Source organism: Chiloscyllium plagiosum, chromosome 3 (assembly GCF_004010195.1).
Source record: "Chiloscyllium plagiosum isolate BGI_BamShark_2017 chromosome 3, ASM401019v2, whole genome shotgun sequence".
Lineage (NCBI taxonomy): Eukaryota > Metazoa > Chordata > Chondrichthyes > Orectolobiformes > Hemiscylliidae > Chiloscyllium > Chiloscyllium plagiosum.
In genome coordinates, this window is record NC_057712.1 from 96,777,653 (window position 1) to 96,797,996 (window position 20,344).

The following is a 20,344-nucleotide window of genomic DNA, read 5'->3' on the forward strand; positions in this document are numbered from 1 at the left end:
TTAAAATGAAGTTTCAACCAAAAATGAACAACCTGGAAAGTAGTCAAAGCTGTCCCAGCAGCCCAAAAAGGAGAACTGGAAAGAATCAATTAAGTCCAAAATGTGAAAGGGCAGAGGTAGGAGTGATACTTTTCTGCAATTTGAAAATCTGTGGAGTATGTTCCTAGGAAACAGATCAACAGTTTGTGTTGCTGCTTATGTTCAGCTTTTCCTAAACTATCTTTACCTATATATAAAATATATGCACCACATTATGTAATAAGTGTGTGTAGCTTTTGTTAAAAGAACATGTGCGATCTTGTGAATGTGTTTTTGTGACTAGCCACTTTGGCAACCAAACAAAAATACATGTAAATCCACTAGATCTTAAGTTTAAAAGTTTTGAAAGAAAATCATACTAGACTTAAAATGTTAACACCTCTTTACTCTCCACAGATGCTGCCAGACTTGCTATTTTTTTTCAGCACTTCCTGTGGTTGTTTCAGATTTCCAGCATCCTCAGCATTTTGATTTTATTATGATCTATCAAACCAGGTTCAGCTCTGGGGTCTGATTCATCAGTGGGAATTTCTTAGGAAAAGCACATTAGAAGATGGATATCTTATTTTCACAATGGAGCAGGGAATAGTAAAGGGTGCTCGACTAAGAAACATTGCACTTATTTAACACATTTTAGACAATGGAAAAAACAAACAAACATTCAGGCTGTTGTTATCTCACTTAATTTGCAAAAATTGCAATACCTAGTTGCCATCCAGTAGTAGTACCACCCATCATTAATGACGGGCAAGAGTAGTGGTGGGATATTTTATTGTTCAATTTATTATGCATTATATGGCATAAGTACTTAAGTTCTTGTGTCATTCAGTGAAAGCTAAAATTTAAGATTGTCCAAATCACCAAATGAGATTCTGTACTTTTTCCACCATGTTAATTGATCTGAAGGATTACCTTTTCTGCCTATTCAAATGTAGTGCATCTGGCCAAGTTATTAGAGATACAGCACACAAAGGATTGAGATTTTCACAAGACTACCCTGCAATACCAACTAAACATGCCACAGCAAATGCTTTATGGTGAATACAATGTTTAACACTGTTCCAATACCAACCATCAGCACCACATTTCTCACTTCAGTGTCAATTATGAGAATTAATGCCCATGAATATTAAACAGCTAAATAAATTTGCAAATAATACTGATGTTGGACAAAATGAATACAAGCCTAAAAAAAACTTGAATATCTACACACAGATTTGTTTTCAATTTTTTTTTATTCATTGACAGGATGAGGGCATCATGATTATAGGCCAGCATTTACTGCTTATCCCTAATTGAATCAAAAGTCAACTACATTGCTGTGGGTCTGGAGTCACATGTAGGCCAGAGCAGGTAAGGACGGCACATTAGTGAACCAGTTAGGTTTTTCCTACAATCAGAAATAGATTCATGGCCATCATTAGCCTCTTAGTTCTAAAAAACTTTTTAATTGAATTCAAATATCTGTCATGGGGAGGGGGGGGGTGGGAGGGGATTCCAACCTGTGTCCCTGTTACATGGTTCTCTGATGAAGGCCTTATGCCCAAATTGTCGACTCTCTTGCTCCTCGGATGCTGCCAGACCTGCTGTGCTTTTCCAGTGCCACACTGTCTCAAGACAATTGCCTTCCCAGAAATAATCAACAAAATAATTCTTCCAGTTCATTTAATTGTAAAATACAAATATTCTGCGCAAAAACATTTCTAAAATTCACACAGAAGTATTGCTAGGATGACAAACTAGCTACTCATTACTATAATTTTATGAACAAACATAAATAATAGGATTTTAAATTTTTCTTCACATTGTGACCAGGAAGCTACAGAATTATTCTGTACAAAACCAATTTTACAACACCCTTTCCAAGTTGGAATAAAATCATGCAAGATTCTTTTATATCAGGGTGAAGAAATTTTAAATTTCAAAGATTGAACAGAGGAAAAAAGTACTTAGTTACGTTATAAAACAATTGCTCTAAATATTCGCAGTGCAAGATCAACATAAACCACTCACCTATACTGGCAGTTAGCAATCTTTTGTTGTGATTAGTTTACCATCCATTTGTAGTAGAGTGATTTTTTTAAAAATTACAATCATATACAGGTTATTTTGATCTCCATTAAATGACAATTCTATTGTTTAAAGACTATTTCCTGTAACTTGAGCTTTTCAAAATCTTTCTTCATCTGTTCCAACAGATCGAGGTTTAGCGCAACATCCAATGCAGTCATTGCCAAGGCCTTTGCTGTGCACAATGTATAATACTGTGCTTCTTTAGATCCTCAAACAAAGAAAAACAAAGTGAGTGCAAATAGTGTTCGTCAAATTTTAATTTAAACTATTTTTACTTGAACCAGTGTATAGACAGAAAAAAATTCATTTGACTCTTCCAACAGATTCCTGGCTGGTCTCCTGGCACAAGTGTGGCTGAAGACAATGTTCTGCAAGAACGGATCCTCAGACCTGGGTAAGCCCAAGCATCCGTGTGGCCTCAGCCAAAATCCTGGACTACAATCAGATGAGCCCCATGACTGACTGTGGTATCAATGACTGACAATAATTCCCTTTGACCCCACTAAAGATTGCTTTAGACATGGTAATTTGGTTTAAGCTCATGTAGTCTTTGCCATGCAAGCTGCTGGTACATGGTCTAGGTGTGATAATGCTATAGCATGTATGATATAGCTGTACAGCAACACACTGGCTGCTTCTACCTCTGCTTAAAAGACAATGCAACCGACAGAGACTGACAACTTCCAGCTAAGCACAAAGTAAGTGGTAAGAAATGAGGTATGTTTATATCCTTGCACATAAAGCAACCTGCAGAGGCATTCAAGTCGTGGATGTCCCTGAACTTCACACAAAGTCGGGAAGGGCTGATGCTGTGTGGGAGTTGGACTAAGAGCAGGCATGATAATTTAATGAGGCTAATAAATTATCCATGAAAATCAGCCCTGGCAAAGGGTTATGCAGGATGGTGTCCATGGAGCATGCAGGACATTATGGTGACAGAGTTGGATGAAAGCTGTCATAATGAATCAGTGAGCTGCAGTCACTTGGTACCTGAATATCAGGTATATAAAAGATGACGGATCCAATAACATTGGCTTTACTCACTAGAACAGCGATACTTCCAGAATGTTGTCAAAAAATTCCAAGAAAGACTTCAGATTAAATAAAATCCACTTGGAAACAGTAGACTGAATATTGTCTAGACAGACTAGTCTAACAGGGTTTTTTTTTTCAAAAATTGGCCATTCCTAAATGCCCTGTGAAAACTGTGGTGGCTCTTCATCTTGAACTATTGCAGTCTTTTTCAGGATGATGGCCCGACAACAGAACTGGATAGGTAGGTTTTGGGTATGAGAGATGAGGGGTAAGGGAAACAGATGGTGCTGAGCTGCATTTTCTAAGGCTCCTTGCTTAGACTGTTGATTGGTATATCTATCTAGTGACCTGCACACAACAAACTCACTTTGCAGTTGATGAAAAAAAATGAGGAGACATGTAACATAGATAAATTAAGTAGAAAAATGTAAATTTGTTAGTAGTTATAAAATATTACACCAAATCAAAAGCAAAATATTGCAGATTCTGAAAATCTGTAATAAACAAGTGCTGTAAATACTCCGGCATATCTATAGAGAAACAGTTAGTGCTTCCAATCAATAACCTTTTTTCAGATCTGAACAAAGATGAAGATGTAATTAGTTTTGAGCAAGTGAAAGTGGTGGAGGGGGAGAAAAAAAAAAAGGGACAGGTCTATGATAGGGTTGAGGTAAGAAGTTAATGACTGAAGATTTCACAGCATAGGAGAGAAAAGAGTTGTAATTCCTATTATAAAAGTAGTTATGTTATTTGTCCAGGGCCAGTCTGAATGGCAGAATAATTAATTTTTCTGAAAATAAAAGCATAAAAACAAGACTTAAACTAGCACAAGTGAAAACAGACCAGAAGTGGAAATGGAGGGCAGGAATTACCTGATAGTAGTCTAACACAGGCAATAGGTAATGTGAAGAAGCCACTGCTTTCAGTTTCCCACCAATTGAATGACCCTTATTTACACTATCTGAAGTAGCCTAACAAGCTATTAAGTTGTTTCACTAAGTTCTCAGGACAACTAGGGGTGAGTAATAAATACCAGCCTTTCATACAACATTCAAATTTCATCAAATAATAATGAACATCACTGAAATGAGAAATTGACAAAAATCTTTGCTTTGCACTCATTAGTTCAACAACAAGAATACCAAAGTTCAAATGATCACACCTGGGACTTCCTACACAGCAAGATCTGATGTGTGTCATTCCATGTGAATCATTCCAGGCAATTCTTGCTTTCCCCACAATTATCCAATTACAAAGAAACATGGGCAAGACTAGAAGCAGGACAACTGCAAACATAGCCCTTTTTTTAAAAAAAAAGGAGAGATGTGGAATGAGGAGAACCCAGTTTTTGTTAACAGTGGATGCTGAAACATTCATGTTTATATTTTATATTCAGTAAGCATTTACAACAATTTTATAAATGATATTCAGTACTTACCAGCTGCTTCAGGTATATTCCTTTGCATGATTCAATGCAGAGGAGGCAATGTAAAATTAAGGGTGAATTCCAGGAACTACAAAAGAAACATTGCCAAAATCTGTGGAGCCTAAGAAAATAAAAAAAGTATAGAAATAATTTAATATATTTTACATCAAAAATATCATACTATTTCTTGAATAGTAGAACAATTTAGAAAATTGTACTCACACTAATAATACAACTTATTGTGCAAAAGCAACAGACATTTTTCATCTCAATTCCTTAATAGGCAGTCTCAATTGAATTTATAAAATGGTTTACATGCCTAATATTAAAAAAATGTTGATTTTAAATGTGAATATTAAAAATTATACAAGAATTGCATGCTTGAGATTTTCATAACTTTAACACGGGGGAAAGAGACCAAGTCCGAACATTAAGAAATTACTGATTTTTCAAACTAGTTTTATATTCAAACAGCAAAGAGAAATGAAATCCAAACTGTACCTGCTGATAATTATGATGGTAAAAGTGTGCATTCACAGCTTTACCTGATAGCGTGTTCAAAACTTCACCAGTTGCAAATTCCATACTAAGACTTCTGCCATTCACCTTCATAGTGTCTCGTTTGGAAACACGTTATAAAATGCTGTCTTCATAAATTCCAGCTCTACCTGAAAATAAATAGTTCATAAATAATCATTGGTTATTTACCAACTGTTCAGTCTCTTGATTGCAAAATTTAGAAATAAATTAAATCATTAAACATTTCACTGGAAATGGGAACAGATTTTCACAAACTAAATCAGAGATCTATATATAACTATCCTTTCAAAAAAGTAAATATATGTTAGCTTATATATTAGTTTTTGTTTTCTCTACTTTGCAAAAGTTAAGATATCTCCTATAAATGGAGACTGTTGATTACATTGGATAAAGTATAACACGGTAAAGAAGTCAAGAAAAGACTAATATACTTCTATCAAATATATAACTATCAAGTATTGCTGGAGAAATCCATCAGGTCTGGCAACACCTGTGGAGCAAAAGCAAGAGTTAATGCTTGGGTCAGCAATTTCTATTTTTGTTTCAGATTTCCAGCATCCTCAGTTTTTGGGGTTTTTTTCCTCCAAGTAAATGAGTTTAAGCTCAGGTCATAAATAAAGGAGTTACGACTTCACTGATTTTTGTTTAAAAACTAATCTGCATCTAATTGGATATGAAAATCTTTTAAACAGTGCCTGCTACAAAACCACTTGACTCTAAAGCTGAAAGTTGTTAAATGGATTAGTAATTTGGAGATGCCAGTGTTGGACTGGGGTGTACAAGTTAAAAATCACATGGTACATTGAGGCATGGTACATTGGCGAAACCGAGCAGAGGCTATGGCAATGGATGAATGGACACAGCACAATAAACAAACAGACAGGAGTGTTTCCTCCCAGTTGGAGCACACTTCAGCGGTCCAGGACATTTGACCTGACCTTCAGGTGACCATCCTCCAAGGCGGATTTCAGGACAAGCAGCAGCGAAAAGTGGCCAAGCAGAGGCTGATAGCTAAGTTTGGTACCCATAGGGAGGGCCTCAACCGGGACCTTGGGTTCACGTCACACTACAGGTGACCACATTGCAACACACACACACACACACACACACGTGGGGTGAATTTGTACTTGCAGAGTTACATTGTACTTTGCTCAAAAACTGTATGAATCCATGCAAGATTCTGTTAATTCATTTTTTTAGATTAGAAATCAGTCTAAACATTATGGCACAGACAGCAGCACATAGGGGGCTAACACCTTCAACACATTATCTGAGCCGATACCAATTTTTTTTTTAGGTGAGATTAGATTACCTACAGTGCGGGAACAGGCTCTTCGGAGGGTAGGTGTGGACTTGTTGGGCCGAAGAGCAACCCACCCAGACTCATTCCCCTACATTTACCCCTGCACCTAACACTACGGGCAATTTATCACGGCCAATTCACCTAACCTGCACATCTTTGGACTGTGGGAGGAAACAGGAGTACCCGGAGGAAACCCACGCAGTCATGGGGAGAACGGGCAAATTCCAGACAGTTTCCCAAAGGGGAAAATTGAACCCGACTCCCTGGCGCTGAGGCAGCAGTGCTAACCACTGAGCCTGTTAAAGTAACTTTTAAAAAAGTTTTGTGATTTACATATGAAAGAAGTGAAACTATCATGGTCATTCCAACAGATGAGAGACTTAACCAATCAAGGTATTTTTCAATGTATAATTTCAGTTACATCACACTAAACTTTTACTATAAATTCTGTCTTACAATTGTGTACTCTACAACCACCTGATGAAGGAGCAGCCATCTGAAAGCTAGTGCTTCCAATTAAACCTACTGGACTATAAACTGGTGTTGTGATTTTTAACGGGATTACAGAGTGACACACTCATATATAAATTGAAATACCAGTAATTTGCAGACAGAATGGACATATGAGAATTCAAGTTTCAGAAAGTAACAGAATTCAGGGGAAAGAACTTCACAAGGACTCAGCATGATTAACTTCTTTGCTTTGTGGAACCCTTTATTCTTCAAACCAAATATAACATTGTTTTTGAGATTTGAACTGTACTAAGAAAATCTGGCTCAGAACAGCAAGAAACCTTTGAGAATCACCCTCATAACTAACTTGTCTATCTTTTGCTCTTTGTCCATTCTTTGTCAAAACAAATACTGTTGATGGAAAGGCGAACACTGAAAACTCAAACCACAGAACTAATGAGGAACAAGCAATCTTCTTTCTCTCTCCCTAAATCTGCTGTTTTCTGGCCCACCTTTATAAAGAAGGTATCTAATTACATAAGTTGTAGCTGCTGAATTTGATTTCAAGTGCTAATCTCTTTGCTTCAACAAGAAACGAGAGCAGTGGGGCTCAATGGCATATCACAGAGCTTCAGACAATATCACACTGAGTCACACTACATTGACAAAGTCTATCAAACATTTAAAAAGTGATTGGTAAAAGAGGCAAAGGTTACATGAATATAAAATCTTTTTAACACAGCAGTTAGGATAGATGAAATGCTCTGCTTGAAAATGTGATAGAGAGGTTCACTTGAGACATTCAAAGGGGCATTGGATGATTACTTCAATAGAAATAGGGTATGGGGAAAAAGGAGATTGACGCTAGGTAATGCCACTTGTCTGAAGAGCCAGTATAGACAGGAGTCAAATAATCTCCTTCTGCAACATAATAATTCTGTGATCATTTAGATTAGATTCCCTTAAGTGTGGAAACAGGCCCTTCAGCCCAACAAGTCCACACCGACCCTCTGAAGAGCAACCCACTCAGACCCATTTCCCTCTGACTAATGCACCTAACACTATGGACAATTTAGCATGGCCAATTCACTTGATCTGCACATCTTCGGACTGTGGGAGGAAACCAGAGCACCCAGAGGAAACCCACGCAGACTGTGTGGAGAATGTGCAAACTCCACACAGTCAGTTGCCCGAGGCTGGAATTGAACTTGGGACCCTGGTGCTGTGAGGCAGTAGTGCTAACCACTGAGCCACCGTGCCTTTTAAAGAGCACTTGGGCTCAGAAATAATAAAACATCACTGAACTGAAGTGAACTGGCACATTTTAGATTTATTCTAGCTGTAAAAAGTCTTTACTAAAGAAATGTCCTGTAACCCAGGCAACTGGATTGTTAAATGGCATAGTAGATCATAAGTACTCCTGAACAATATTCCTGACCCCAAAAAGCTAAATTTTATAATAAATTTCAGATTTTTATTTCTTAATTTGATATTTCAGCTTTTAAACTTTAATCCCAAGTATACAGATCAATCTTTTTCACTTTCTGTAAGAGTATTTAAAAAAAAAAATCAATAAGATGACTTGCTAGTTTCTTTCAGGTTTGCTGCCTGATTGGCTGCTTACCCTATTTGATGACATTATTACTGTATGCCAGATGTACTGACATGAGAATGAAATTAGGGCAGAAAACTAGGTCTTTATACACAGCTTCAAGGATGCAGTTGGAAAGTGAAAAAGTTTATAGTTATTATCATGCAAGAACTACCTCGCATCCTGTGGCCAAGCCAGCAGCTTTGAAACACTGCACTGTCTTCTCACAGTATGCGCAGGTCTTTGTACTTTGGAGTGTGTAGATAATATACCAGCTCAGTGTACGATGGAATAATATTTGGCTTTACTCCTCCATGTTTAATAATGCCTAGTAGCAAAGACAGCATTAATGATCAAATAATCCAAACCTTACAGAAACTGTGCATTTTGCCCTGATGCATGCCTACACTCTAGTGTGCAAGAATGCGTGAGCGAGCGAAACAGCACCTGTCATAAACAGAATGGGTGACATGGTGGCTCAGTGGTGAGCACTGGTGCCTCACAGCACCAGGGACCTGGGTTTGATTCCAGCTTTGGGTGACTGTGGAGTTTGCACAGTCATTTTTCCTGCGTCTGCATGGGTTTCCTCCAGGTGCTCCAGTTTCCTCCCACAATCAAAAAGATGTGCAGGTTAGATCAGCCATGCTAAATTGCCGAGTGTTCAGGGATGTGTAGGTTCAGTGCATTAGTCAGGGGTAAATGTCAAGTAATAGGCTAGAGGAATGGGTCTGGTGGGGTTGCTCTTTGGAGGGTCAGTGTGGACTTGTTGGGCTGAAATGCCTGGTTCCACACTGTAGGGACTCTATGATTCTGTTCTACGAAGGAGTATGTGGTTCCCTGTTAGACAGAATTTGGTAGGACCTAGTTCTTGGGTTGAAGAGTTAGGACCAGTAGAAAGTTAAATGGAAGATTATTTGCCCTGGTCAGTATGAGGAGATTCCAGAAATATCTACAAATCATTCATACGTGAAGGTTACACAGAATAGAAGTTACTTGGAGCTAAAACCTAACAGCTCAATATCTCATGAATATTTAGCATTTCAGAGCACCATTTACAGCTAGAGATGTTTATGTCATCATATGGTCTGTTACTTAATAAGGCAAGTTGAAAAGATTGCATCTTCTGATTACATGAGAGGAGACCTTGTGAAACATTAAAGATTGAGGGATTCTGACAGGACATTTCGCTGAAAGGATTTTGCTCCTCATAACGAAATTTAGAAAGCACGAGTCTAAATTCCAATTTAAGATGGGATAAGCAGGAATATCTTCCGAGGGGGTCATTAGTGTTTGGAATTCTCTCCCAGTGGGCAGTGGAGACTGTCTTTGAATACATTCAAGGTTGAATTAAGACAAATTTTTGAATGATAAGCAACTCAAGCATTCCAGAGAGCAGATAGAAAAATGGAATTAAAGCTACAATCAGATCAACTACAGTTTTATTGAATAGTAGTGCAGGCTTTGACATGCTGAATGGCCTACTCCAGGTCTAATTTCTTAAGTTTCTCATGTTAACGGAAATTGGAAAATGGCAGGAAATAAAGAGGAAGCAGATTTTGGTTTTATTTATTCATTCTTGGGATAGGTCCCTGGAAATCCAGCATTTATTGCCAATCCGCAAATTATCTTCGAGAAGGCTATGATGAACCTCCTTCTTGAATTGCAGTTACAGTCAGAGTCAGAGGCATATAGCACGGAAACAGACCCTATGGACAAACTCATCTGCACCTATCAGACATCTCATTCTGACTTAGTCCCATTTGCCAGCATTTGGCCCATATCCCTCTAATCCCTTCCTATTCATATACCCATCCATGTTGTAATTGTACCAGCCTCCACCACTTCAACTTGTTCGATACATGCACCACCCTCTCAAAATGTTGTCCCTCAGATCTTTTTTAAATCTTTCCTCTCTCACCTTAAACCTATGCTCTCTAGTTTTGGATTTCCCCACCTGAGGAAAAAGACCTTGGCTATTCACCCTACCCATGCCCCTCATGATTCTATAAACCTCGATAAGATCATCCCTCAGTCTCCAACGCTCCAGGAAAAAATAGCTCCAGCCTACTCAGCCTCTCTGCAGCTCAAACCCTCCAGTCCTCAATGTCCTTGTAAACCTTTTCTGCACCATTTCAAGTTTAACACCTTTCCTATAAAAGAACGACCAGAATTATATGCAGTATTCCAAAAGTGGCCTCACCAATGTCCTGTACAACAACAAATGTCCTTAATTTTATACTCAATATTATGACCAATGAAGGCAAATGTGCCAAATGTCATTTTCACTACACTGTCTACTTGCAACTCCATTTCAGTGACTTACCCGCTTGCACTTCTAGTTCTTTGCTCAGCAACACTTCCTAGGGATCTATCATTTACTGCATAAGCCCTATCCTGATTTGCCTTCCAAAATGCAACACCTCACATTTACCTAAATTAAATTTTGTCAGCCACTCCTTAACCAATTGGCCCATCTAATCAAGATCCCATTGTTTTCCAAGATAATCATCTTCACTGTCCACTGCACCACCTATTTTGGTATCATGTGCAAATTTATTAACCATACCTCCTATATTCACATCTAAAATCATTCATATAAATGAAACCATTGGACCGAGCAGTGATCTTGTGGCACAGAGTCAGATGTACAGTATGGAAACAGACCCTTCGGTCCAACCCGTGCATGCCGACCAGATATCCCAAGGCAATCTAGTCCCACCTGCCAGCACCCTCCAAACCCTTCCTATTCATATACCCATTCAAATGCCTGTTAAATGTTGCAATTGTACCAGCCTCCACCACTTCCTCTGGCAGCTCACTCCATACTCTGAGAAAAAGTTGCCCCTTAGGTCTCATATCGTTCCCTTCTCACCATAAACCTATGCCCTCTGGACTCCCTCACCCCAGGGAAAAGACTTTGTCTATTTATCCTATCCATGCCCCATAATTTTTGTAAACCTCTAAGATCACCCCCTCAGCCTCTGACACTCCAGGGAAAACAGCCCCAGCCCAACCTTGGCAACATCCTTGTTAATCTTTTCTGAACCCTTTCAAGTTTCACAACATCATTCCGATAGGAAGGAGACCAGAATTGCATGCAATATTCCAACAGTGGCCTAACCAATGTCCTGTACAGCTGCAACATGACCTCCAAACTCCTGTACTCAATACTCTGACCAATAAAGGAAAGCATACCAAAAGCCTTCTTCACTATCCTATCTACCTGCACTCCAAGGTCTCTTTGTTCAGCAACACTCCCTAGGACGTTACCATTAAGTGTATAAGTCCTGCTGAGATTTGCTTTCCCAAAATGCAGTACCTCGCATTTATCTGAATTAAACTCCATCTGCCCCTTCTCAGCCCATTGGCCCATCTGGTCCAGATCCTGTTGTAATCTGAGGTAACCCTCTTCGCAGTCCACTACACCTCCAACTTTGGTGTCATCTGCAAACTTACTAACTGTACCTCTTATGCTCGCATCCAAATCATTTAGGTAAATGACAAAAAGTAGAGGACCCAGCACTGATCCTTGTGGCACTCCACTGGTCACAGGCCTCCAGTCTGAAAAACTACCCTCCACCACCACCCTCTGTCTTCTACCTTTGGGTCAGTTCTGTATACAAATGGCTAGTTCTCTATGAGATCTAACCTTGCTAATCAGTCTTCCATGGGGAACCTTGTCAAACGTCTTACTGAAGTCCATACAGATCACATCTACTGCTCTGCCCTCAATCCTCTTTGTTACTTCTTCAAAAGACTCAAATCAAGTTTGAGAGACAGGATTTCCCCATGCACAAAGCCATGTTGACTATCCCTAATCAGGCCTTGCTTTTCTACATGAAAACATCCTATCCCTCAGGATTCCCTCCAACAACTTGCCCACCACCGATGTCAGGCTCACTGGTCTAGAGTTTCCTGGCTTGTCCTTACCACCCTTCTTAAAAAGTGGCACCTCGTTTGCCAACCTCCAGTCTTCCGACACCTCACCCGTGACTATCAAATATCTCAGCAAGAGGCCCAGCAATCACTTCTCTAGCTTCCCAGAGTTCTTGGGTACATCTGCTCAGGTCCTGTTGATTTATCCACCTTTACCCATTTCAAGACATCCAACACCACCTCCTCTAATCTGGACATTTTGCAAGATGTCACCATCTATTTCCCTACAGTCTATATCTTCCATATGCTTGTCCATAGTAAATACGGATGCAAAGTACTCATTTAGTATCTCCCCCATTTTCTGCGGCTCCACACAAAGGCCGCCTTGCTGATCTTGGAGGGGCCCTATTCTCTCCCTAATTACCCTTTTGTCCTTAATGTATTTCTAAAAGTCCTTTGGATTCTCCTTAATTCTATTTGCCAAAGCTATCTCATGTCCCCTTTTTGCCCTCCTGATTTCCTCTTGAATATGCTCCTACTTCACTCGATCTATCCTGTCTATACCTTAACCAAACCCTCAATTTCTTTAGTCAACCAGCATTCCCTATACCTACCAGCCTTCCCTTTCAATCTGACAGGAATATACTTTCTCTGGATTCTTGTTATCTCATTTCTGAAGGCTTCCCATTTTCCAGCCGTCCCTTTACCTGCGAACATCTGTGCCCAATCAGCTTTTGAAAGTTCTTGCCTAATACCGTCAAAATTGGCCTTTCTCCAATTTAGAACTTCAACCTTCAGATCTGCTCTATCCTTTTCCATCACTATTTTAAATCTAATAGAATTATGGTCACTGGCCCCGAAGTGAGAAATGGAGAAAATCAGGAAAATTTTCTGATTCAGTATGAGTATGTGCCTACCAGAGAAGGTGCAAAACTTGACCTACTCTTGGGAAATAAGGCAGGGCAGGTGACTGAGGTATCAGTGGGGGAGCACTTTGGAGCCAGCGACTACAATTCTATTAGTTTTAAAATAGTGATGGAAAAGGATAGACCAGATCTAAAAGTTGAAGTTCTAAATTGGAGGTAGGCTAATTTTGGCAGCATTAGGCAATGACTTTCAAAGGTTGATTGGGGGCTGGAAAATGGGAAGCCTTCAAAAATGAGATCACTAGAGTCCAGAGACAATATGTTCCCGTTACGATGAAAGACAAAGTTGGTCGGTGTAAGGAATGCTGAATGACGAGAGAAATTGAGGTTTTGGTTAAGAAAAAGAAAAAGCATATGGTATGGTCAGGTATAGACAGAGACCAAATGAATCCTCATTTGCCAAGAGGTGCGAGGGAGGAGCGAAGGACTTCTGGGAAGGTGAGTATAACTGTTTAAAAACCAAAAGAGAAAATGCTGGAAAATCTCAGCAGGTGTGGCAGCATCTGTAAGGAGAGAAAAGAGCTGACGTTGCGAGTCTAACTGACCCTTTGTCAAAGCTAAAAAGGGAGAAATAGGGAGGTATTTACACGAGGCTGAGAGAAGGTGAGTCATGGCTCCAGAAGCAAAGGTAGCAATACAGAGGTGATAATGACAGTGCATAGAGAGATTATAGGGAGATTAGGAGCTGTGAATGACCAAGGCTGAAGCCAGTGCTATGTGACAAAGTATGTGGGGGAATGGGTGAAACAGGCAAAATGGAAAACAGGGAAGAAGGGTAGCAAAAGGGGGAAAGAGGGGAAAAAAAAGGTCATAAGAGAGTGGGGAGCAAAATAAAGAAAATCAAGAGGTACAGAACAGTGAAACAATATTTAAAAATAAATTAATAAGTGAAATAAAAATAAAATTTAAGAAAAAAATTTTTCACTGTTCTGTACCGCTGACTACATCTGAGGGAAGTGCACCCAACTCCAGCTCCTCGAAAACCAAGTTAGGGAATTGGAGCTGGATGAACTTTGGATCATTTGGGAGGCAGAGGGGGTTATTGAGAGCAGTTACAGGGAGATAGTCACTACTCAAGTACAAGGAAGAGGCAAATGGGCTACAGTCAGGGGATGGAAAGGGAACCAGCAGGTGGTGCAGGGATACGATGACGCTATTGGGGTGGGTTTAAACTAATCCAGCAGGGGAATGGGAACCAAAATTGTAGTTCAAGTATAGAAAAGGCTGTGATTTGGGAGGCCTGAAATCAAGTTTCAGGGATGCAAGATGGCCCCAGCATGCAAGAAGCTGGTTTGAAGTGTGTCTACTTCATTGCCAGGAGCACCCGGAATAAGGTGGATGAACTTGCAGCATGGGTTGGTACCTGGGACTTCAATGTTGTGGCCATTTCGGAGACATGGATAGAGCAGGGATAGGAATGGTTGTTGCAGGTTCCAGAATTTAGATGTTTCAGTAAGAACAGAGAAGATGGTAAAATAGGTGGTGGTGTGGCATTGTTGGTCAAGGACAGTATTGCAGTTGCAGAAAGGATGTTTGGGAACTTGTCAACTGAGGTAGTATGGGCTGAGGCTAGAAACAGGAAAGGAGAGGTCACCCTGTCGTGAGTTTTCTATAGGCCTCCGAATAGGTCCAGAGATGTAGAGGAAAGGATAGCAAAGAGGATTCTCGATAGGAGAGCGAAAGAGTGAGAGAGAAGTTGTCATGGGGGACTTCAACTTTCCAAATAGTGACTGAGTACTGTAGATGGGTCAGGTTTTGTCCAGTGTGCGCAGGAGGACTTCCCGACAGTATGTAGACAGGCCAACAAGGGGCAAAGCCACATTAGATTTTGTACTGGGTAATGAGCCCAGCCAAGTGTTAGACTTGGAAGTAGGTGAGCACTTTGGTGATAGTGATCACAATTCTGTTATGTTTAGTGATAGACGCATACCACTGGGCAAGAGTTACAGCTGGGGGAAAGGCAATTACAATACGATTAGGCAAGATTTAGGAAGCATAGGGTAGGGGTGGGGGGGGAAGAAAACTGCAGGGGATGGGCACATTAGAAATGTGGAGCTTATTCAAGGAACAGCTTGTGTGTCCTAGATAAGTATGCACCTGTCAGGCAGGGAGGAAGCTGTAGAGCGGAGACGTGGTTTACAAAGGAAGTTGAATCTCTGGTCAAGAGGAAGAAGGCAGCTTATTTTAGGATGAGATGTGAAGGCTCAGTTAGGGCACTTGAGGGTTACAAGGTAGCCAGGAAAGACCTAAAGAGAGAGCTCAGAAGAGCCAGGAGAAGACATGAGAAGTTGTTGCCGGATAGGAACAGGGTAAACTCCAAGGCTTTCTATAGGTACTTAAGGAATAAAAGAATGATGTGTAAGATTAGGGCCAATCAAGGATAGTAGTGGGAAGTTGTGTGGGGCGTCATAAGAGATAGGGGAAGCACTAAATGAATATTTCGACAGTATTCACTCCAGAAAACGACAATGTTGTCGAGGAGAATACAGAGATAAATGCTACTAGACTGGGTGGGATTGAGGTTCACAAGGAAGAGGTATTAGAAATCCTGCAGAGTGTCAAAATAGATAAGTCCCCTGGGCCAGGTGGGATTTATCCTAGGATCCTCTGGGAAGCCAGGGAGGAGATTGCCGAGCCTTTGGCATTGATCTTTAAATCGTCATAGTCTACAGGAATAGTGCCAGAAGACTGGAGGATAGCAAATGTGGTTCCCCTGTTCAAGAAGGGGAGTAGAGACAACCCTGGTAATTATAGACCAGTGAGCCTTACTTCAGTTGTTGGTAAAGTGTTGGAAAAGGTTGTAAGAGATAGGATTTATAATAATCTAGAAAAGAATAATTCGATTAGGATAGTCAGCACGGTTTTGTGAAGGGTAGGTTGTGCCTCACAAACCTTATTGCATTCTTTGAGAAGGTGACCAGAGGAGTGTAAACCGGTTGATGTGGTGTATATGGATTTCAGCAAGGCGTTCGATAAGATTCCCCACAGTAGGCTATTGTACAAAAATGTGGAGGAATGGGATTGTGGGAGATATAGCAGTTTGGATCAGTAATTGGCTTGCTGAAAGAAGACAGAGGGTGGTGGTTGATGGGAAATGTTCATCCTGGAGTCCAGTTACCAGTGGTGTACTGCAAGGGTCAGTATTGGGTCCACTGCTGTTTGTCATTTTTATAAACGACCTGGCTGAGGGCATAGAAGGGTGGGTTAGTAAATTTGCATTCTGGATTAGTGGTGCTGGAAAAATACAGCAGTTCAGGCAGCATCCAAGCAGTAAAATCGATGTTTCGGACAAAAGCCCTTCATCAGGAATACTGAGTATTCCTGGTGAAGGGCTTTTGCCCGAAACATTGATTTTACTGCTCCTCGGATGCTGCCTGAACTGCTGTGCTTTTCCAGCACCACTAATCCAGAATCTGGTTTCCAGCATCTGCAGTCATTGTTTTTACCTAGTAAATTTGCAGACGACACTAAGGTCAGTGGAGTTGTGGATAGTGACGAAGGATGTTATAGGTTACAGAGAGACATAGATAAGCTGCAGAGCTGGGCTGAGAGGTGGCAAATGGAGTTTAATGTGGACAAGTGTGAGGTGATTCACTTTGGTCAGAGTAACCGGAATGCAAAGTACTTGTATTCATTGTTGCACTATCAGGCTAAGAGTTTATAAATAGAGAAGCAGGAGGCTGGAATAACACAGCAAGCCAGGCAGCATCAAGAGGTGGAGAAGTCAATGTTTCAGGTGTAAGCCTTCTTCAGGGTTAGGAGCAAATGTGAGGGGAACTGCAGATAATGGGGTGGGTTGGGGTGGGGGTGGGGGTGGGAAAGGGTACCATCTGGTTGGTCGATGGGAGGAATGAATCTGTTTGGTAGTTGGAAGGAAGGTTCTGGATTAGTGCTGGAAGAGCACAGCAGTTCAGGCAGCATCCGAGGAGCAGTAAACCAAAAAAAAAACACTAACGTTTCGGGCAAAAGCCCTTCACGATGAAGGGCTTTTGCCCGAAACATCAATTTTACTGCTCCTTGGATGCTGCCTGAACTGCTGTACTGTTCCAGCACCACTAAACCAGAATCTGGTTTCCAGCATCTGCAGTCATTGTTTTTACCTAGCTGGAAGGAAGGGAGGATCAGAGGAATGGAAGGGCGGGAAAAAGGGGCTGAAAAGGAAGGAATGTTATTTGAAACTGGAGAACTCTCTTGAGTCCTCCGGGCTGTAGGCTGACTAAGCGGATGATGAGGTGTTGTTCTTCCAGTTTGCAGTCTGATTCATTTTGGCAATGGAGGTGGCCAAGGATGGTCATGTCAGAAAGGTAATGGGAAGGGGAATCAAAATGGGCAGTGACTGGGAGGTCTGGTCAACCCCTGTGGGGTTGGCTGAGATGCCTGGCGAGTTAACGTTTGGTCTCCCCGATACAGAGAAGACCACATCAAGAGCACCAGATAAAGTAGGTTGGACTAGCAGGTGAATCTCTGTCTCACCTGGAAGGATTGTTTGGGGCCCTGGATGGAGGTGAGAGGGGTGGTGTGCTGGCAGGTTTTGCATTTTTTTTTTTACAGCTGCAGGGAAAGGTTGGGGGGGGGTGCAGTGGGGGGGGTTGTCTGGATGGCAGTGGTGGTGGGGGGGGAAGCACTGTTCAAAATAGATGAACGTCCACATTCTTTATAAGCCATTTATTAAAATGGAGGTAACAGCATTATTTTACAATAAACAGAGGACACTGACACTTGCACTAGCCCAAAGTCTACAAGGTCGTTTGATATTTAGAATCATAGAATGAAAATTCAGTTGCATTTTTTTTCAGATCAAATGAAGCAAGTAAGATCAAGGAACAAGTCCTGGTGACAGAGTGTGGAAATGGATGTTAAATTTTAAAGTAGGGGCTCAATTGTGGTAACACTTGATTGTTCCCTGGGCCATATGCAAATTGGCATGCAGAAAGAGAGGAACTTCTTTTCATTAGACACTGGCTTCAATACTAGGGCAGTATGGAGCTGTATCAAGGAAATGGCCTCCAATTAACCCAGAACAGGAATGGTGTTGAAATGGAGAAGTAATGGGATTGGGATCTCAAAAACCTTTAACATTCTAACAAGACTAGTCAAATGGAATGCAAGAAGGATGTTCCCGATGACTGGGAAGTCCAAAACCAGGGGTCACAGTCTAAGGATATGGGGTAGGCAAGAGCGAGTTGAAGAGAAATTTCTTCGTCCAGAGAATGGTGAGGCTGTGGAATTCTATGCCACAAAAAGTGGTTGAGGGCAAAATGTTTAAGGGGTTAAAGGGATCAAGAAGTATGACGAGAAAGTCGAATCTGGGTACTTAGTTGGATGATCAGCCACAAACATTGAATGGTGGAGTAGGCTTGAAGGACTTCAATGCAAGAGGCCTAATAGGTAGGCAGATGAACTCAGGGCATGGTTAAGAATGTGGGATATCATAGCAATTACAGAAGCGTGGCTCAGGGATGGACAAGACTGGCAGCTTAATGCTACAGGAAGGACAGAAAGGGGGGCAAGAGAGGAGAGAGAGGTGGTTTTTTTGATAAGGGATAGCATTACGACTGCATTTACGGAGGATATTTCTGGGAATACATCCAGGGAAGTAATTTGGGTGGAACTGAGAAATAAGGGAATGATCACCTTATTGAGATTGCATTATAGACCTCTTAATAGTCATCAGGAAATTGAAAAACAAATTTGTAAAGAGATCAGTGATCTGTAAGAATAATAGGATAGTTATGGTCAGGGATTTTAACTTTCCAAACAGACTGGAACGGCCATAGTGTTAAGGGTTTAGATGGAGAGAAATTTGTTAAAGTGTGTTAAAAAAAAAATTCTGATTCAGTATGTGGATGTACCTACCAGAGAAGGCACAACTTGACCCTCTCTTGGGAAAGAAGGCTGGGCAAGTGACTGAGGTATCTGTGGGGGAGCACTTTGGGGCCAGTGACCATAATTCTATTCGATTTAAAATAGTGATGGAAAAGGATAGACCAGATCTAAAAGTTGAAATTCTGAATTGGAGGAAGGTTAATTTTGACAGTATTAGGCAAGAACTTTCCAGTGCTGATTGGGGGGCAGATGTTTGCAGGTAAAGGAACAGCTGGAAAATAGGATGCCTTCAAAAAAAAAAGTGATCACTTGAGTCCAGAGACAGTATGTTCCTGTTAGGGTGAAAGGAAAGGCTGGTAGGTGTAGAGAATGCTGGATGACCAGACAAATTGAGGGTTTGGTTGAGAAAAAGGAGGAAGCATATGTTATGTATAGACAGGAGAGGTTGAATGAATCCTTAGAAGAATATAAAGGCAGGAGGAGCATACTTAAGAGGGAAATCAGGAGGGCAAAAAGGGGACATGAGATATCTTTGGCAAATAGAATTAAGGAGAATCCAAAAGGGTTTTTATAAATACGTTAAGGACAAAGGGTAACTAGGGAAAAGAATAGGGCCCCTCGAAGATCAGCAAGGCATCTGATGTGTAGACACAGATGGGAGGATACGAAACGAGTATTTTGCATTAGTGTTTACTGTGGACAAGGACATGGAAGATATACAAAATGGGGAAAAAGGATGGTGTACCTTAAAAATGTCCATATTACAGGTGGTAGTACTGGATGTCTTGAAATGTATATAAGTGAATAAATCCCCAGGACCTGATCAGGTGTACCCTAGAACTTTGAAAAGCTGGGAAGTGATTGCTGGGCCCCTTGGAGATATTTGTATCACTAATAGTCACAGGTGAGGTGCTAGAACACTGGAGGCTGGCTAACGTGGTACCACTATTTAAGAAAGGTGGTAAGGAAAAGGCAGAGAACTATAGACTGATGAGTCAGACGTGGGCAAGTTGTTGGAGGGAATCCTGAGGGACAGGAATTACATGCATTTGAAAAGGGAAGGACTGATTATGGATAGTCAGCATGGCTTGGTGCATGGGAAATCATCTCACAAACTTGATTGAGTTTTTTGAAGTAGTAATAAAGAATTGATGAGGGCAGAGCAGTAGACGTGATCTATGTGGACTTCAGGAAGGCATTCAACAAGCTTCCTCATGGGAGGCTGGTTAGCAAGGTTAGATCTCATGGAATACAGG

The 20,344-nt window shown here is 40.9% G+C and overlaps 1 long non-coding RNA gene across 2 annotated transcripts; it reads right to left on the reverse strand.

The window, feature by feature from the left end:
* Positions 1–1,345: 1,345 nt before the first annotated feature.
* Positions 1,346–8,883, reverse strand: LOC122548245. 2 transcript variants are annotated; one of them, XR_006311200.1, is made up of 4 exons: positions 8,636–8,883; positions 5,075–5,241; positions 4,586–4,694; positions 1,346–2,320 (listed from the first exon to the last, which is right to left on the reverse strand). It is a non-coding gene; the product is annotated as an uncharacterized LOC122548245 (long non-coding RNA). The 2 variants fall into 2 exon arrangements; XR_006311198.1 differs by having other exon boundaries at positions 5,119–5,241; positions 8,636–8,861.
* Positions 8,884–20,344: the final 11,461 nt, after the last annotated feature.